Source organism: Rhinoraja longicauda, chromosome 34, assembly GCF_053455715.1.
Source record: "Rhinoraja longicauda isolate Sanriku21f chromosome 34, sRhiLon1.1, whole genome shotgun sequence".
NCBI lineage: Eukaryota > Metazoa > Chordata > Chondrichthyes > Rajiformes > Arhynchobatidae > Rhinoraja > Rhinoraja longicauda.
Window position 1 is genome coordinate 14948635 of NC_135986.1, and position 6230 is coordinate 14954864.

The window sequence follows — 6230 nt, forward strand, 5'->3', positions numbered from 1 at the left end:
GCGCGCCGTTGTACATATTAATGACGGAGAATAACTGGGAATGGACAAAATTTGGGTCGTACGAAACCTCTTTTTAATTTGTACAGAAGGCAGGAACGAATCAGTGTCCACACGTTTTCTTTGCTAACCATGCTAAACCAATGCAATATCAACCATTTATTCAAGTGTAATTGGAACGCTGCTTAGCATCGTCTGCCGTTTTCTCCGTGAACAAACAACAAAGGAGACAACATTTCAAACCCAGACCAGCATATGCCCCGATTACGATTTCTCACAGCGCTATTATTTTCTAAATCGCGGTGCAGCAAATGATATCAAGAGAGCTGCGATGGCCGAGTGGTTAAGGCGTTGGTCTTGAAATCCAATGGGGATTCCCCACGCAGGTACGAACCCTGCTCGCAGCGACATCATCTTCAGCGCCTGGTGCTGAACGACCGACTACTCCTCACAGTTTTACTTCACTTTCAGGTCTCATGAGGCCTCACCCATTCCTCTCCAGATTCATCGGGACCCCTGTTTGGTTTTGGCGACCTCTGAATGGGGCAGTCGGTTACCTTCGCTGTTCAGGTGATGGGAGCTGAGATAACTGTGCTGTCGGATATATGTGGCGCAAATTCCCTTCGAGAGCGGAATGAGGCTCAAAATATTCCTAGTGGGGGAACGGACTTTTGCTCATGGTTTGGTGCCCCTCATCTTATTCAAAAATTCGATGATGAAATAAGACGGAAAAATGAAAATAAAACGCTCTACCGGCCGCTGAACCTCGTGAACAAAAGGTAGATTCATCTTGCACCTGTCACTGAATTGTTTTTAGCCCTGGTCGTCTGCAATTCTGACTGAACCCACCCCAATCCAGGAGCTCCCCTCTGATTCTGTCTCGAGGAGGAAGGAGTCGGCGACTTCATGGGGGACGGCCATTAGATTCTGTATCCAATGCCTTATCGAAAGCCCATCGCTACTCGGTTGAATGGATGCAAATTACACGGTTGCTAATCTCAGTGAACTAAAACGCGGAGTGAGATGCTAAACAGCAGCAAATGCGAGCGGGATGCGGGCCGCTGTCAGATACCACGGGTCATCGGAGCGGTCACACACTGCAGGGGTTGCCGGGGATTTCAGCGACGGATAAAGCCTCAAGTTTAAGATGCGGTCACTGAAATGGTGTCGGATACAGGAAGGGCCACCGCCAAATTCTGTTAAGAAGAAGTGGTGTTAATACATCATCAGCGCATTTGCTTCAGGAGGTAGTTCCCGAAGCGCTCGGTTTCTCCAATCCATCCATTATCTCCTTCCCATATCGGCACTCTTTGCACCTCCAACGCATTACTTAGTGCAACAAAGCCCAAATGATTCCATCAGTACAAGTACGGAACGGAGTGACGTTCACTTTCACTGTTGCTTCGAGAGAAACAAACCCCCTGACAAAAGTACTGTGCAAAGTGACTGGATTATGTGAAGCCGTTTACCAAGCCGAAATTCCGTCTTTACCCGACTAGTTGTGCTGAATTGGTGTCTGATGCGTTCCTCGGTTCGCGGAATGGATGTTGGCCGGAAATGTATCTATCCAGAGTATAAAATATTTTCTCGCCTACATAAAAATAATTCATGAATTCATGGAATTGCGATTGAAAACCTCGCTGAAGGAGTCGTTGGGCAGCAGAATAGTTGGGTCAGTGCCTCAAAATGTTCGCACGCTCATACTGAAAATAAAAATACAGAATTTGCTCCAAATTCTACGGATACGTTGGAATGCCGTGAATGGAGAGGTTCCCAACACACAACAATATTAATGTGTGCACAAGGTAGACACAAAATGCTGGAGTAACTCAGCGGGTCAGGCAGCATCTCTGGAAAGAAGGAACGGATGACTTTCCGAGTCGAGACCCTTCTTCAGACTAATGTGTGCACAATGGCGCTCGGTTTGGCAACGTTGAGTTGAATTTTGAAATAAGCGACCACATAAAGGGGATAAACCAGTATCACGTATTCCACGCACCAGGTCGTTCATACGGGCGCGAAACCAAGCAATTAGTTCAGTCCGATGAAAATTCAAGATTTATTCCTGTTTTATTTGGGTATATTTTTGGTTTACCGAATTATTCTGCTTAATACAGTGGTTTGAATATAAATTGGTGGTGGATATGTCCTCATTCTTTAGGAATCGGGGGTTTCCCTCTTCCATTATAGATGAGGCTCTCACTAGGGTCACCTCGATATCCCGCAGCTCCGCTCTTGCTCCCCCCCCCCCACCCATTCGCAACAAGGACAGAGTCCCCTTTGTCCTCGCCTTCCACAACATCAGCCGTCGCATAAAACTAATTATCCTCCAACACCTCCAACGTGATCCCACTACTGGCAACATCTTCCCATCTCCACCCCTTTCTGCTTTCCGCAGAGACCGTTCCCTCTGCAATTTCCTGGTCAACACGTCCCTTCCCACCCAAACCATTCCCTCCACAGGCACTTTCCCCTGCAACTGCAGGAGATGCAACACCTGTCCCTTTACCTCACCCATCGACTCCATCCAAGGACCCCGAGAGTCTTTTCAGGTGAGGCACAGGTTCACTTGCACCTCCTCCAAACTCATCTACGGAATCCGCTGTTCCAGATGTCAACTTCTGTACATCGGCGAGACCATGCGCAAACTCAGCGATCGTTTCACTGAACACCTCCGCTCATTCCGCCTGAACCTACCAGATCTCCCGGTTGCTCAGCACTTTAACTCCCCATCCCATTCCCAATCTGACCTTTCTGTCCTGGGCTCCTCCATTGCCAACGCAAATTGGAGGAACAGCACCTCATATTTCACTTGGGTAGCTTACACCCCAGCGGTATGAACATTGACCTCTGTAAATTCAAATACCCCTTGCTTTCCCTCTCTCCCCTTCACCTCCCCATTCCCAGTTCTCCCACCAGTCTTACTGTCTCCGACTACATTCTATCTCTGTCCTACCCACTCTCCTGACATCAGTCTGAAGAAGGGTCTTGACCCGAAACGTCACCCATTCCTTCTCTCCAGAGATGCTGCCTGACCCGCTGAGTTACTCCAGCATTGCGTGTCTGCCTTCGATTTAAACCAGCATCATCAGTTCTTTCCGACACATTCTTATCACAAGGCATTTTCATGATCTTAAGTAAAACACTCCTAATTTGCCCAAAACGCTCTTCGCCATAAAATTGGAAATTTGAACTCCATCCAGGAGAAAGCTGCTCCCTTGATTCGCATCCAATCAAGTTCACAATATATTCACCGCGCACCTTTGGCATGAGGTGCTGCAATGTGTATCAGTGTGTATTTCCTCTTATAAAACATGGCAGTTCCTGTCCAGGACCACTGGAATAACATCCCCCAAAACCTGCGACCACAGCCACTAACAACATCAAGGACAGTGCACGTGCGAGGCATCGCGCTCAGCACCTGCGCCCAAGCCGCACACCGCCGTGACTTGGAGAAATTCAGCAGGCTCTGCAGCATCTGCGAAGGGAATGAATTGTCATAGTTGCGGATCAATACAGTAGAAGAGAACTAGGTCAGGAAAAAAAGACAAGGCAAGCAAGGGGGACCATATGATGTCGGGAGAGTAAATGACAAAAAAAAACAAGGGAAGACGTAACGTTCACAACAGAACAACATAACGCACTCGTTTACGTAATACTCACTAGCAGAGTGTCGCAGCGGGAGCGTGCTGGGCCCATAACCCAGAGGTCGATAGATCGAAACTATCCTCTGCTATTTAACTCGGCTTTTATTTTCCATTCCGCATTTGCATTCCACATTTGCACATTTCTTTCACATCCACAAATAAAACCGGTAAAGATGGTTAAAACGATGATAAACCAATGACAGCCGCGCGGATAACAGTGGGGATATTCCCGAGGAGCAGAGGGAATGAATGGGTCTCAGAGTGCAAAGGGGAGGGTGCAGGGGATGCACCAACATGTTGCCCGAGGTAGAGCGGATCGGTCAAAAGGCGAGACTGGAAAGATTGGGTTTATTGTCCAGGGAGCCGAGTCTGCAAGAGACCTGATTGGGGTTCACCTACTGATGAGGGACTTCGGAAGGTCATTCCATCCCCACGCCGCGTCCACGGAAGTTGAAATCTGGATCCGACCCGATGTGTGGGTGGTGGGGATTCTTACAGTGTTTATGTATCTCTCGCCCTTGAATCACCAAGGCATTGAAGATAGAGTCGGTACTGTTAAACGCGTTCGGTGCGGATGGATACTTGATGGTCGGTATGGATATTTGGGACTGAAAGGCCTGTTTCTGCGCTGTCTATGGTACATCTCTCAGTGCAGAAGTCTATGTCGGAATGAAGGGGGAGCGAGGGGAGAGATTCCACGGGAGAAACATAGAAAGACAGCTGGCGAGGAGGAGATTAGCGTTACTCGGTGTGAATTGATCGCATTGTCGTGTTGGGATGTGTCCGAGTTTGCTCTGGGAATCTGCAACAGAATGATAACAGGAATCGGCGCTGATCCGCTGATGGATTTACCAAATGGCGATGGAATCACATTCAAAGGGAGCGAAAGATCCGAGAGGATTTAAGAAGTTGCACGTGAATTTGCCGTAACAGTCCTCTCTGCCCATCGAGCTCTGCACAAATCGTGTTCTGTATTAAGTTCGTTTCTATCATTTCCAATGTTAGAGAAGTAAAATTGCTCAAATTGCGATGGCCGGGAATCGAACCCGGGTCAACTGCTTGGAAGGCAGATATGCTCACCACTATACCACCATCGCTGTGAGGTGCCGCAGTATATTCGGGTGCCGAATGATCTCCAGCACCAGGTGGCTTTGTGTCTTGATGATCAGTCCCCGCGCTCTTTCCTGACGGGTCATTTCTCACACTGTTGCAGTTCCAGCTGTACTGATACCTCCTCCCTCGACTCTGTCCAGGAACCCCGACAGTCCTTTCAGTTTAGGCGAAGGTTCACTTGCACTTCCTCCAAACTCATCCATTGTATCCGTTTTTCAACATGTGGACTCTTATACATCGGCAGGACCAAAAGTAGACTGGGCGATCGTTCCGCTGGACACCTTCGCTCAGTCCGCCTGGACCTACCTGATCTCCGGGTTGCCAAACACTTTAATTTCCCTTCCTATTCCCACATTGACCTTTCTGTCCTAGGCATCCTCCATTGTCAGAGTGAGGCTAATCGCAAATTGGATGAACAGCATCTCATATTTCCCTTGGGCATCTTACAACTCAGTTGTATGAATATTGATTTATCTAACAAAGTAACCCCTGCACCCCCTCTCTCTCCATCCTTCCCCCACGGAAGTCGCACCGGGTTCCCGTTGTCACCTTCCAAAGAGCTAACAATGGCCTGTTTCCTTTATCATCGCTACTTTTTTGCATTCATTTGTTCTATATCTCTCTACATCACTGCCTATATCTCCCGTTTTGCTTTCCCCTGATTAGTCTGAAGAAGGGCCTCGACCCGAAACATCCCCCATTCTTCTCTCCAGAAATGCTGCCTGTCCCGCTGAGTTACTCCGGCATTGTGTGTCCACGGTTTAAATCAGCATCTGCAATTCCTTCCTACACATCCCAGTTTCAAGGAACTGTGTACTTGCACTCCTAGATCCTTATGTTCTACAACACTCCCCAGGGGCCTGTCATTTACTGTTCAGGACCTGCGCTAGTTTAACTTACCAAAATGCACCAGCTCGCACTTTCCTGCATTAAACTCAAATAATAATTCCCCAGCCCAATTGCCGAATTGATAAGGTACTGCTGTAATTTTCTATTGAAGAATAACTGCAGATGCTGGTTCAAATCGAACGTATCACAAAATGCTTGAGTAACTCAGCGGGTCAGGCAGCGTCTCATGAGAGAAAGAATGGGTGACGTTTCGGGTCCAGACCCTTCTTCAGAATGATGTCAGGAGAGGGGTTGGAACAAAGATAGGATGTAGTGGGAGACGGAAAGACAGTGGGATAACTAGGAAGGGGAGGGTAAAGGGAGGGACAGAGAAACTATCTGATGTTGGAGAAATCAATGTTCATACCGCTGGGGTTTTAGCTGCCCAAGCGAAATATGAGATGCTGTTCCTCCAATTTGTGGTGGGCCTCACTATGACAATGGAGGACGCCCATGACAGAAAGGTCAGACTGGGAGTGGGAGGGGGAGTTGAACTGCTCAGCCACCGGGAGATCGGGTTGGTTAAGGCAGACTGAGCGAAGGTGTTGAGTGAAACGATCGCCGAGCCTGCGCTTGGTTTTGCCG

At 48.3% G+C, this 6230-nt stretch overlaps 2 non-coding genes across 2 annotated transcripts; one reads left to right on the plus strand and one right to left on the minus strand.

Moving 5' to 3' along the window:
- The first annotated feature begins 322 nt into the window (after positions 1 to 322).
- On the plus strand, positions 323 to 404 carry trnas-uga (transfer RNA serine (anticodon UGA)). Its single transcript has one exon. It is a non-coding gene; the product is annotated as a tRNA-Ser (tRNA).
- A 4265-nt stretch (positions 405 to 4669) lies between these two features.
- trnag-ucc (transfer RNA glycine (anticodon UCC)) lies at positions 4670 to 4741 on the minus strand. Its single transcript has one exon. It is a non-coding gene; the product is annotated as a tRNA-Gly (tRNA).
- Between the last annotated feature and the right edge of the window lie 1489 nt (positions 4742 to 6230).